Below are 14,832 nucleotides of genomic sequence, written 5' to 3' on the forward strand. Positions count from 1 at the left end.
ACTTTATTATTGCTTTGGCACTTTCCCAATTCAAGACAAGATTAGTTTCTTCACATCTCTGCAAAACTCGATCAAGGTTGCTCAAGCAATCATCAAAAGAAGATCCATAGAGGAGAAATCGTCCATGAAAACCTCACAAATCTTTTCACAAAAGTCAGAGAATATAGCCATCATGCATCTTTGAAAGGTAGCAGGTGCATTACATAAACCAAAAGGCATACATGTCTATAAGCAAAAGTACCAAAAGGGCAGTAAAAGTAGTCTTTGATTGATCTTTGGCTGACACAGGTATTTGAGAGAAACCAGAATAACCATCTAGAAAGCAAAAATGTGTATGTTTGGATAATCTTTCTAGCATTTGATCGATAAAAGGTAAGGGGTAATGATCCTTTTTAGTAGCCTTATTTAATTTGCGGAAATCAATTACCATCCTATAACCTGTAATAATTCTTTGAGGAATCAATTCATCTTTATCATTAGGAACAACAGTAATACCTCCCTTCTTAGGGACACAATGGACAGGACTTACCCACTGACTATCAGCAAGGGATAGATTATACCTGCCTCAAGGAGCTTTAGTATTTCCTTTCTTACCACTTCTTTCATTTTAGGATTCAGCCATCGTTGATGATCATGAACTGGTTTAGCATCTTCTTCCAAATTAATTTTATGTTGACATAGAGTGGGACTAATGCCCTTAAGATCATCAAGAGTATACCCAATAGCAGCACGGTGCTTCTTCAGAGTTTTCAATAATCTCTCTTCCTCATGCTCTGAAAGGTTAGCACTAATAATAACAGGATATATCTTTTTCTCATCAAGATAAGCATATTTAAGAGTATTAGGTAACGGTTTAAGCTCAAACACGGGATCACCCTTGGGTGGAGGAGGATCCCCTAGGATTTCAACAGGCAAATTGTGTTTCAGAATAGGTTCCTGTTTAAAGAATACTTCATCTATTTCCCTTCTTTCATTCATAAACATATCATTTTCATGGTCTAGCAAATATTGTTCTAAAGGATCACTAGGAGGTACGGCAATAGAAGCAAGACCAATAATTTCATCCTTACTAGGTAATTCTTCTTCACGGTGTTGTCTACTAAATTTAGAGAAATTAAATTCATGAGTCATATCATCTAAACCGATAGTAACAACATCCCTTTTGCAATCTATGGTAGCATTAACAGTGTTGGAAGGGTCTACCAAATATAATGGGACAAAAGCTATCTTGTGGGGAACCAAGAACAAGAAAATCAGCAGGATATTTAGTTTTCCCACACAAGACTTCAACATCTCTAACAATTCCCATTGGTGAAATAGTATCTCTATTGGCAAGTTTAATTGTGACATCAATATCTTCTATCTCAGCAGGTGCAATATCATGCATAATTTCTTTGTATAAGGAATAAGGTATTGCGCTAGCACTAGCACCCATATCACATAAGCCATGATAACAATGATCTCCTATTTTAACAGAAATAACAGGCATGCCTACCACATGTCTGTTTTTATCTTTAGCACAAGGTTTAGCAATTCTAGCAGTCTCATCAAGGAAATGAATAACATGCCCATCAATATTATCAGACAAGAGATCTTTAACAATAGCAATATCAGGTTCAACTTTAATTTGCTCATGAGGTGTATAAGTTTTAATATTGCTTTTACGAACCACAGTTGAAGCTTTAGCATGATCCTTTATCCTAACAGGAAAAGGTGGTTTCTCAACATAAGAAGTAGGAACAATAGGATCATTATAAGTGATAGTCTTTTCTTCAACTTTAATAGGTGCAATTACTTTTACTTCTATGGGAGGATGATATTTAAACCACTTCTCCTTGGGGAGATCAACATAAGTAGCAAAAGATTCACAGAAAGAAGCTACTATCTCAGAGTCAAGTCCATATTTAGTGCTAAATTTACGGAAAACATCGGTATCCATAAAAGATTTAACACAATCAAACTAGGTGTCATACCTGACTCCTTACCTTTGTCGAGGTCCCAATCTTCAGAGTTGCGTTTAATTCTTTCCAATAAATCCCATTTGAATTCAATAGTCTTCATCATAAAAGAGCCAGCACAAGAAGTATCAAGCATGGTGCGATTGCTATCAGAAAGCCGAGCATAAAAATTTTGAATAATCATTTCTCTTGAGAGCTCATGATTGGGGCATGAATATAACATTGATTTAAGCCTCCCCCAAGCTTGAGCGATGCTTTCTCCTTCTGAGGCCAAAAATTATATATATAATTGCGATCACGATGAACAAGATGCATAGGATAAAACTTCTGATGAAATTCCAATTTCAATCGTTTGTAATTCCAAGACCCCATATCATCACATAGCCTATACCATGTCGATGCATCTCCCTTCAAAGATAAAGGGAAGACCTTCTTCTTAACAACATCTCCGGGTACACCTGCAAGCTTAAATAATCCACAAACTTCATCCACATATATTAGATGCTCATCAGGATGCTTTGTTCCATCTCCTAAAAAAGGATTAGCTAGCAGTTTTTCTATCATACCCGAAGGAATTTCAAAGCAGACATTTTCATTTTTAGTAGGTTCAGTAGGTTGAGGAGCAACTCTTTGCTCTACTGGTCGGGGTGAAGATACCCCGAACAAGCCCCTCAGAGGATTACTTTCCATAGTAACAAGTGACAGTAAATTTCAGCACACTATATAAATTTTTCCTTACCAAATTCCACCTACCAAAGGCGCTTCACTCCCCGGCAACGGCGCCAGAAAAGAGTCTTGATGACCCACAAGTATAGGGGATCTATCGTAGTCCTTTCGATAAGTAAGAGTGTCGAACCCAACGAGGAGCAGAAGGAAATGATAAGCGGTTTCCAGCAAGGTATTCTCTGCAAGTACTGAAATAAGTGGTAACAGATAGTTTTGTGATAGGATAATTTGTAACGAGCAACAAGTAACAAAAGTAAATAAAGTGCAGCAAGGTGGCCCAATCCTTTTTGTAGCAAAGGACAAGCCTGGACAAACTCTTATATAGAGAAAAAGCGCTCCCGAGGACACATGGGAATATCATCAAGCTAGTTTTCATCACGCTCATATGATTCGCGTTCGGTACTTTGATAATTTGGTATGTGGGTGGACCGGTGCTTGGGTACTGCCCTTACTTGGACAAGCATCCCACTTATGATTAACCTCTATTGCAAGCATCCGCAACTACAACAAAAGTATTAAGGTAAACCTAACCATAGCATGAAACATATGGATCCAAATCAGCCCCTTACGAAGCAACGCATAAACTAGGGTTTAAGCTTCTGTCACTCTAGCAACCCATCATCTACTTATTACTTCCCAATGCCTTCCTCTAGGCCCAAATAATGGTGAAGTGTCATGTAGTCGACGTTCACATAACACCACTAGAGGAGAGACAACATACATCTCATCAAAATATCGAACGAATACCAAATTCACATGACTACTAATAGCAAGACTTCTCCCATGTCCTCAGGAACAAAACGTAACTACTCACAAAGCATAAACATGTTCATAATCAGAGGGGTATTAATATGCATATAGGATCTGAACATATGATCTTCCACCAATTAAACCAACTAGCATCAACTACAAGGAGTAATTAACACTACTAGCAACCTACTAGCACCAATCCCGGACTTGGAGACAAGAATTGGATACAAGAGATGAACTAGGGTTTTGAGAGGAGATGGTGCTGATGAAGATGTTGATGGAGATTGCCCTCTCCCGATGAGAGGAGCGTTGGTGATGACGATGGCGATGATTTCCCCCTCCGGGAGGGAAGTTTCCCCGGCAGAACAGCTCCGCCAGAGCCCTAGATTGGTTCCGCCAAGGTTCCGCCTCGTGGCGGCGGAGTTTCGTCCGAGAAGATGGCTTGTTATTTTTTTCCCATCGAAAGACTTCATATAGCAGAAGATGGCCACCGGAGGGCCACCAGGCCACGAGGTAGGGGGCGTGCCCAGGGGGGTAGGGCGCGCCCCACCCTCGTGGGCAGGGTGTGGCCCCCCTGGTGAATTCTTCCGCTGAGTATTTTTTATATATTCTGAAAACGTCTTCCGTGAAGTTTCAGGACTTTTGGAGCTGTGCAGAATAGGTCTCTAATATTTGCTCCTTTTCCAGCCCAGAATCCCAGCTGCCGGCATTCTCCCTCTTTATGTAAACCTTGTAAAATAAGAGAGAATAGGCATAAGTATTGTGACATAATGTGTAATAACAACCCATAATGCAATAAATATCGATATAAAAGCATGATGCAAAATGGAGTATATTGCCTCCCAACAAGCGCTATCGTTTAACGCCCCTAGCTAGGCATAAAAGCAAGGATAGATCTAGGTGTTGCCATCTTTGGTAGGCAATCCATAAGTGGCTCTCATAATAGATTCATAAGGTAATTTAATTTTCTTTCTAGGAAAGTGTTCCATGCCTTTCCTTAACGGAAATTGGAATCTAATATTTCCTTCCTTCATATCAATAATTGCACCAATCGTTCTAAGGAAAGGTCTACCAAGAATAATAGGACATGAAGGATTGCAATCTATGTCAAGAACAATAAAATCTACGGGCACATATTCCTATTTGCAACAATAAGAACATCATTAATTCTTCCCATAGGTTTCTTAATAGTGGAATCCGCAAGGTGCAAGTTTAAGAGCAATCATCAAAATCACGGAAACCTAACAAATCACACAAAGTCTTTGGAATCGTGGAAACACTAGCACCCAAATCACACAAAGCATAGCATTCATGATCTTATTTTAATTTTAATTTTAATAGTAGGTTCCCACTCATCATAAAGTTTTCTAGGGATAGAAACTTCCAACTCAAGTTTTTCTTCATAAGATTGCATCAAAGCATCAACGATATGTTTAGTAAAAGCTTTATTTGACTATAAGCATGAGGAGAATTTAGCACGGATTGCAACAAGGAAATACAATCTATCAAAGAGCAATTATCATAATTAAATTCCTTGAAATCCAAAATAGTGGGTTCATTAATATTTAAAGTTTTGACTTCTTCAATCCCACTTTTAACAATTTTAGCATCAAGATCTAAAGACTCCGAATTCTTGGAACGCCGTCTAGGTAAAGGTGGATCATATTCAGTCCCATCATTATCAAGATTCATATTGCAAAACAAAGATTTAATAGGGGACACATCAATAACTTTTAGATCTTCATCTTTATTATCATGGAAACTAGAAGAACACGCTTTTATAAAGCAATCTTTCTTAGCACGCATCCTAGCGGTTCTTTCTTGCACTCATAATGGAAATTCTCATGGCTTTGAGAGACTCATTGATATCATTGTCGGTGTCAAAACCGGCGGATCTCGGGTAGGGGGTCCCGAACTGTGCGTCTAAGGCGGATGGTAACAGGAGGCAGGGGACACGATGTTTTACCCAGGTTCGGGCCCTCTTGATGGAGGTAAAACCCTACGTCCTACTTGATTATTCTTGATAATATGAGTAGTACAAGAGTTGATCTACCACGAGATCGGAGAGGCTAAACCCTAGAAGCTAGCCTATGGTATGATTGTATGTTGTCCTACGGACTAAAACCCTCCGTTTATATAGACACCGGAGGGGGCTAGGGTTACACAAGGTCGGTTACAAAGGAGGAGATATACATATCCGTATTGCCTAGCTTGCCTTCCACGCCAAGTAGAGTCCCATCCGGACACGGGACGAAGTCTTCAATCTCGTATCTTCATAGTCCAACAGTCCGGCCAAAGGATATAGTCCGGCTGTCCGGAGACCCCCTAATCCAGGACTCCCTCAGTAGCCCCTGAACCAGGCTTCAATGACGATGAGTCCGGCGCGCAGTGTTGTCTTCGGCATTGCAAGGCGGGTTCCTCCTCCGAATACACCACAGAAGAGTTTGAATACAAGGATAGTGTCCGACCCTGCAAAATAAGTTCCACATACCACCGTAGAGAGAATAATATTTCCACAAATCTAATCTGCTGACACGTTTTGGCAGCATGACATCATGCCATGGCCCTGGTAATTATTCGAACCGTTTTCTTTAACCAGCCCCGCACATAACGCGAGGCGGTTTCTTGACACGTCTTGTCAAAGCAGAGATCGTGTTCCCCTTATTACGGGATTCTCATTAATACGGACGTGGGTAACCCAACCGTGCCTAGGACTCCTAGATTTTAGGCAAGTCCCAAACGGCCACGAGGAGGACGCTTGATATTCACCCTCTTTATAAAGGGACAAGGCTTTTACTTTTTTCCCTCCCGTGCTCAATCGAATCCTTCCCCCGCCTCGAGTTCTAACACCCAAAGCCCAGGTCAGGTGCTTCGGACCTTCAATCATGTCCGGATCCAGCCTTCAAGGCCGGTGGATGCCTCCTCCGTCACGGAGGAGGACATCAAGAAGTTGAGGGAGGCCAGATATCTGACCGCCGAAATTTCGCATAGGCTGCCCGCCCGAGGGCAGGTCGTCCCTACTCCCGAACCCAACGAGAGCGTTGTGTTCGTCTCCCACTTCCTCCGAGGACTAGGCCTCGCTCTGGATCCCTTTGTTAGGGGTCTTATGTTCTATTACGGGCTGGATTTTCATGATCTGGCCCCGGATTCCCTTCTTCACATCTCGTCATTTATTGTCGTTTGTGAGGCCTTCCTCCGCATTACCCCTCACTTCGGCTTGTGGCTCAAGACCTTCGATGTGAAGCCGAAGATGGTCGAGGGCAGTACGCAGCGTGCGGAGGTCTTTAATAAGCAAAATTGCTGATGCTCCATGGCCAAAGGGTTCCTTTCCAGAGGTGTCCGGATTGTGGCAACGGGAGTGGTTTTACGTCACAGCTCCCCGAAGTGCCAAGTGGGTAGCTGCCCCCACCTTTCGCTCGGCCCTCCACCACAACTGATGTCATGGATCAGCAGGGGGCTGAGCTGGTCCAGCCAAGGACGTGCCAATACTGCAGAGCCGTATCCGAGATCTCTTCGAGGAGATTTCAGTCTAGTTATGGTAATGCAAGTTATGCTGGTTCGTCGAGTCCAGCCTTGCAAACGCCGGCCCCTCCGCATGTGGGAATTCAACCCGGAAGGACGCGCACTATTCAGAATTTCCTCGGCATGACGCACGAGGAGATGTACAAATACTCTTCGGACCCCAAATAGAGTGTCGGACACTACCGAGGACGTGGGCCTGAGCTGCAACCGCCCCGCTGCCCAAGTAAGTAATCCCATGGCCGAACACACTGTCCTTTTATTTATCATGACATCATTCTGAAGAATCGCTCTTTGACCAGGACTGGATAACAAAGGCGAAGATGATCCGGTGTTCGGCCCCCCTTCCTGAAGGCTTGGACAATCCGGTGCTGGAAAAGATGCTCGAGCCAGCACCTTGCCTAGTGCCCTCCAAGGAAGATGAAGGGGGGAATAACGAGGCTAGCGTCTCCACGAAGGAGATTAGCCGGAGAGAAGGAACTGAAACTTCCTCTCCCCAAGGAAGGAAGAGAACCGCCTCTGCGGACCCGGAGACAATGGTCTCCAAACGAGGGAAGAAATCTCCGCCGGAGGGTCCTGCCCTGGGGGATACCCTGGCCGTACTATGCCCTCAAGGGGACCAGCCCTCCCCGAGCTGTAAGTAAAAGGGTACTTAATAATGAAAATATCTGCTCTACTTCTGAGGAAAATAATCGAAGCATTTATCTTGTAGTTCGGATCTTAGCCCTTCTCAGCAGAGCTCGTCTTCAGGGATCTTCTTCAGAGATGATGGAGAGCGAAATGCCTCCCCTGCCACACCCTCATGAAGCGGGCGACCCGAGGTGTCGTCCGCGGAGGGTTTCTCCAGATCCGGCAAGGCCAGAAGGTAATCTATGGCCACCCGAAGTCCTCAGCATCCGGCTCTCAAAGAGAGTCATCAAAAGAGTCCGAGCACCGTCTGGTGTGCGGTCGGACGTACTGAGGGATCTGCTGGAGCACGGCTATCTCAGAAGAGCACCGCACATTGATGGGTACGGTGATTGAAAGGATTTCGTCCGCCGAAAGCGGGTTGCATGAAGCCTTTATGAGTCTACTGACGGGTTTTGAGGTACGTGAAATGATGTACATTTTTAAGTACCGCACATTTTTAGATGTGCCCTGTGTAGATAGTAGCCCCTGAGACTCTGGTTGTCATCGAAAACGGCGGCAAACAGAGGATCATAGTCCCAGGTAATAACCAGACTGCCTTTATGTGCAGGTGGTGGAAGCTCCGGTGGCTAGCCGGACTGATGGGTATGCCGAACTAAAGCGGCAGCTGGATGCGGCAGATGCCGACATCGTGCTTGTCAACAAGCGGCTTGACGAGGCACAGGGTGAGTGGCCTTTCTGGTGATCGTCACATAATAAGAGCAGCATGATGCCAGTATCTTTAATATGTTGTGACTGCAGATGGAGCGGCCACCGTGGAGACCCTTCGGGCGGAGCTTGCCCGAGCCAAGGAGCAAGCAAGGAGTAGCAATGCGGCCGCTTTGCAAGGCGGCCGAAGAGTTAAGGGCCGAACAGGCCGCACATTGCGAGAGCAAAGAAAAAATTGCCAAGATGGCCGTGGAGTTAAAAGATGCTGCTGACCGTTACCGGCTTCTTGAAGAGGAAAACCGGGCGAAAGCGACGGACCTGGAGAAGGCCCGGGTGGCTGCCAAGGAAGCCCGCTCCAAAATTAGAGCGACGAAGGAGGAGCTGAATCAAGCTGCAGATATCGTGTCTGGGAAGCCCTTCTTGTTGCGGACTAAGTTCGGAGATCCGAAGTATGCTCCTCTGGACCGGCTATGGAGTTCTGCGGACGCGTACATGGATTTGGCTGCCAGCGCTGCTGATGCCGCCGAGTACTTCAAGGATCAGAAAGGTCCCGAAGTGGAGAAGCTGTTCTGGTCACAGTTTCACGCTCCAGTCCGTCCGCTGCTGCTGAATGAGCGATTGACCGGTTGGGCCGAGCTCCATAGATTATCCGGACTGGCCATGAGGTCCGTTGTGGATCATTTGTGGCCAGGAGGGCCAAGGCCGAATAGCTACTTTAGCTTAGTGCAACAATTCCTTGGCGTTGTGCCACGCATCGATGCTGTAAAGAGGTCTGCGTGCATAGAAGGCTCGCGATGGCCCTTGCCCGTGTCAAAACATACTGGGCGGAGATGGATGCCACCACTGTTGCGGCACAGGGTTCGGCCATAGGCCGAGTGGCTGCCGAGCACTACTTTGAAGAAGTTCTTGAAGGCGCTCGTTCGATAGAGGCTCAGTGCTCGAAGAATATTATGTTTGAGTGACATGTATTCCCATTGTAAAAACAATGTTTTATTGAATTTATCAAGGCTGTATTTATACTTTTGCCCGAAAGTACTATGATGCCTCCTGTGCGGCCGTTTATGTATATATGTATATAACCTGAAAGATGGCAGTCGTCGGCTTCAGCCCCCACGCATATAATGCGGGGTGTTCGCAGAAGACGCATGTTCACACTTGATCCAACGTCTTGGTCCATTAAGGAGGTGATAGCGCAGCGAACTAGGCAACCGGACTATAATGCTTTAACACTTTCACTTAGCCAGAGGAGTTTGACAGTGGGGCTACTATAAAGATAGAGTGGCTCCGCACTCATCCGGATTCGGGGCGCGTACATGCCTGGCCGGGAAACGGCCCTTCTTAAGGCGGAGGAATCCCGAAGATTCCGCTAGGTCATCGAGTGGTTGACCAGTCTCACGCTATATCATGACAGTCAGTTTTCGGCTTTCTCTACTGAGGTGCTCGTCCGGATGAACCAGGGCACAATCGCAGTAGTTCTCCTGGTGCCGCCTTAGCCGATAGAGCGGAACGTAAGGCAGCAAAACACAGGAGCCGGGCAAACCCAACATTTGACCAAAGACATGATTCGGAGCTGATGCATATAAGGCCAAACTCGCGACGCCGAACACTCCCTAAGGTATTCGGTCTTTATGATGTAAACCGGGCCTAAACAGTGCCCTTTGTAATAAGCCCCTGGTGTCCAGGTACGTGCAATATTCTGACGTGGCCACATGCCAATACGTCAGCATCCTTCTCAATTGTACTGAGAATCCGAGGGATGTGTATCAACAAGAGACAGTAAAAAAGGTTTACGCAGGGTCTTAATCTAAAAAGAATCCTTGGAACGGGTCCCTGCTGCACGTCTGCGCCTGTGTCTCCGTTGTGCCGTATCCTGGACGGGTGTAGCACGATGGTCATCTGTAAAAGAGAGGAACTTAGTTGAAAAGTTGTCGTGCAAAAGGTAGGTTATACTAAATAAACTATATACAGTTCAAGATGAGTAAAGTTGAGCCTAATTGCCACTTGTTTGTGCGCGTTGAGCCCCTTGTATTGTAATAGGGGTATAGCCATCAAACCTGTATCAAGTACATATAGCTGCGCCGGACTCGTCTAACCGCGTCCGTGGTCTTAACGACCTGGCAGATGCATTAGTTGGTGAGGCCGTTTAGTGTGCGGCTGCCAAGGCAGCCGCACGGTCTTCCGCGCGCAAGGAGCGCTCAATATTTCCATTTACTGTAATGATGCCACGTGGACGGGCATCTTAAGCATGAGAGAAGCGTAATGCGGTATTGCGTTAAAGCGAGCGAAAGCTTCGCGTCCGAGTAGTGCTTGATAGCCACTTTGGAACGGAGCGATGTGGAACGTTAAATTTTCGCTGCGGAAGTTATCGGGAAAGCCGAATATAACCTCTAGTAGCAGGGAGCCCGTGCAATGGGCCTTGGGCCTGGCGTTACTCCTTTAAAGGTAGTATTGCTGGGCTAATTTTTGTTGGGTCTATCCCCATTTTGCGGACTGTGTCCTGATATATCAGGTTTAAACTGCTGCGCCGTCCATCAGGACTCGTGTGAAGTGGTATCCGTCAATTTGGTCTAACACCAAGGCAGCCCATCCTGCATGCCGGATACTTGCCGAGTAATCCCGATGGTCGAAGGTGATCGGTTGGGACGACCAGTGGCAGAACTCCGCGGTGATAGGCCCTGGGGCATGTGTCTCTAGGAGTGCCGCTTTGTTTCTCCCCTTTGTCACGTGTAACACGTTTACTGTTTTGACTTCTGGTGGGAATTTCTTCTGTTCCCCAGTGCTTTGCTTGCGAGGCTCGTCCTCGTCTTCGCTTGGTGTATCCTGCCCCTTATGTTCGGCGTTGAGCTTGCCGGACTGCTTGAAGACCCAACATTCTCTATGGGTATGATTTGCAGGTTTATCGGGGGTGCTATGGATCTGACATATTTGGTCCAGAATCTTGTTTAGGCTGGACAGTTCGTCTCTGTTGCCTTTGGAGGGCAGCTTTTGCTACCTGGCCGAGAGCTTCTGAATCCGGCGTTTACCGCGTGCTCTTCGGGCTGTCTTCTTTATTCCGGCGCTTGTTTTTGCTGCGTCGTGATTTCCCATTTCTGTCCCTGACTTCGGATGTACTTGGGTCGCTGGTGCTGCATCGGGCTAACCAGCTGTCCTCGCCCGCGCAAAAGCGGGTCATGAGGCTTGTTAATGCTGCCATTGTTCTCGGCTTTTCTTGGCCGAGGTGTCTGGCAAGCCATTCGTCTCGAACGCTGTGCTTGAAAGCTGCTAAGGCTTCGGCGTCCGGACAGTCGACTATTTGGTTCTTTTTAGTGAGGAACCTGTTCCAAAGCTTTCGGGCTGACTCTCCGGGCTGTTGAGTTATATGACTTAAATCGTCTGCATCCGGTGGTCGGACATAGGTCCCTTGAAAATTTGCCCGAAAGGCGTCTTCGAGCTCTTCCCAGCTTCCAATGGAGTTTTCGGGGAGGCTTTTAAGCCAGTGCCGAGCTGGCCCTTTGAGCTTGAGGGGTAAGTACTTGATGGCGTGGAGATCGTCTCCTGAGCCATATGGATATGGAGGATGTAGTCCTCAATCCAGACCCAGGGTCGTTGTCCTGAAGGAAATATGCCCTAGAGGCAACAATAAAGTTATTATTTATTTCCTTATATCATGATAAATGTTTATTATTCATGCTAGAATTGTATTAACCGGAAACATAATACATGTGTGAATACATAGACAAACAAAGTGTCACTAGTATGCCTCTACTTGACTAGCTCGTTAATCAAAGATGGTTATGTTTCCTAACCATGAACAATGAGTTGTTATTTGATTAACGAGGTCACATCATTAGTTGAATGATCTGATTGACATGACCCATTCCATTAGCTTAGCACCCGATCGTTTAGTATGTTGCTATTGCTTTCTTCATGACTTATACATGTTCCTATGACTATGAGATTATGCAACTCCCGTTTGCCGGAGGAACACTTTGGGTGCTACCAAACGTCACAACGTAACTGGGTGATTATAAAGGAGCATTACAGGTGTCTCCAAAGGTAGATGTTGGGTTGGCGTATTTCGAGATTAGGATTTGTCACTCCGATTGTCGGAGAGGTATCTCTGGGCCCTCTCGGTAATGCACATCACATAAGCCTTGCAAGCACTTGCATAATGATGTTAGTTGTGAGATGATGTATTACGGAACGAGTAAAGAGACTTGCCGGTAACGAGATTGAACTAGGTATTGGATACCGACGATCGAATCTCGGGCAAGTAACATACCGATGACAAAGGGAACAACGTATGTTGTTATGCGGTCTGACCGATAAAGATCTTCGTAGAATATGTAGGAGCCAATATGGGCATCCAGGTCCCGCTATTGGTTATTGACCGGAGACGTGTCTCGGTCATGTCTACATTGTTCTCGAACCCGTAGGGTCCGCACGCTTAAGGTACGATGACAGTTATATTATGAGTTTATGCATTTTGATGTACCGAAAGGTTGTTCGGAGTCCCGGATGTGATCACGGACATGACGAGGAGTCTCGAAATGGTCGAGACGTAAAGATTGATATATTGGAAGCCTATGTTTGGACATCGGAAGTGTTCCGGGTGAAATCGGGATTTTACCGGGTTACCGGGAGGTTACCGGAACCCCCCGGGAGCCATATGGGCCTTCATGGGCCTTAGTGGAAAGGAGAAAGGGGCAGCCCAAGGGGGCTGCGCACCTCCCCCCTCCCCTAGTCCTATTAGGACTAGGAGAGGTGGCCGGCCACCCTTCTCCCCCTTTCCTTGGGGAATCCTAGTTGGAATAGGATTGGGGGGAGTCCTACTCCCGAAGGAGTAGGACTCTTCCTGCGCCTCTCTCCTGGCGGCGCCCCCCTCCCCCTTGGCTCCTTTATATACTGAGGTAGAGGCACCCTAGAAGACACAAGTTGATCCACGTGATCTATTTCCTAGCCGTGTGGCGGTGCCCCCTGCCACCATATTCCTCGATAATACTATAGTGGAGTTTAGGCGAAGCCCTGCTGCTGTAGTTCATCAAGATCATCACCACGCCGTCGTGCTGACGAAACTCTTCCCCGACACTTTGCTGGATCGGAGTCCGAGGAACGTCATCGAGCTGAACGTGTGCTCGAACTCAGAGGTGCCGTAGTTTCGGTGCTTGATCGTTGGATCGTGAAGACGTACGACTACTTCCTCTACGTCGTGTCAGCGCTTCCGCAGTCTGGTCTGCGTTGGGTACGTAGACAACACTCTCCCCCTCGTTGCTATGCATCACATGATCTTGCGTGTGCGTAGGAAATTTTTTGAAATTACTACGAAACCCAACAGTGGCATCCGAGCCAGGTTTTATGCGTAGATGTTATATGCACGAGTAGAACACAAGTGAGTTATGGGCGATACAAGTCATACTGCTTACCAGCATGTCACACTTTGGTTCGGCGGTATTGTTGGATGAAGCGGCCCGGACCGACATTACGCGTACGCTTACGTGAGACTGGTTTTACTGCCGTGCTATGCACATAGGTGACTAGCGGGTGTCAGTTTCTCCAACTTTAGTTGAACTGAGTGTGGCTATGCCAGGTCCTTGAGAAGGTTAAAAAAACACTAACTTGATGAACTATCGTTGTAGTTTTGATGCGTAGGTAAGAACGGTTTTTGCTCAGCCCGTAGCAGCCACGTAAAACTTGCAACAACAAAGTAGAGGACGTCTAACTTGTTTTTGCAGGGCACGTTGTGATGTGATATGGTCAAGACATGATGCTATATTTTATTGTATGAGATGATCATGTTTTGTAACCGAGTTATTGGCAACTGGCAGGAGCCATATGGTTGTCGCTTTATTGTATGCAATGCAATCACCCTGTAATTGCTTTACTTTATCACTAAGCGGTAGCGATAGTCGTAGAAGCAATAGTTGGTGAGACGACAACAATGCTACGATGGAGATCAAGGTGTCGCGCCGGTGACGATGGTGATCATGATGGTTCTTCGGAGATGGAGATCACAAGCACAAGATGATGATGGCCATTCATATCACTTATATTGATTGCATGTGATGTTTATCCTTTATGCATCTTATTCTGCTTTTGTTGACGGTAGCATTATAAGATGATCTCTCATTAAATTTCAAGATAAAAGTGTTCTCCCTGAGTATGCACCGTTGCCAAAGTTCGTCATGCCCAGACACCACGTGATGATCGGGTGTGATAAGCTCTACGTCCATCTACAACGGGTGCAAGCCAGTTTTGCACACGCAGAATACTCAGGTTAAACTTGACGAGTCTAGCATATGCAGGTGGCCTCGGAACACTGAGACCGAAAGATCGAGCATGAATCATATACTAGATATGATCAACATAATGATGTTCACCATTGAAAACTACTCCATTTCACGTGATGATCGGTTATGGTTTAGTTGATTTAGATCACGTAATCACTTAGAAGATTATAGGGATGTCTATCTAAGTGGGAGTTCTTAAGTAATATGATTAATTGAACTTAAATTTATCATGAACTTAGTACCTGATAGTATTTTGCATGTCTATGTTTGTTGTAGAT

The sequence above is a fragment of the Triticum urartu genome, chromosome 4 (genome assembly GCF_003073215.2).
Source record: "Triticum urartu cultivar G1812 chromosome 4, Tu2.1, whole genome shotgun sequence".
Taxonomy (NCBI): domain Eukaryota; kingdom Viridiplantae; phylum Streptophyta; class Magnoliopsida; order Poales; family Poaceae; genus Triticum; species Triticum urartu.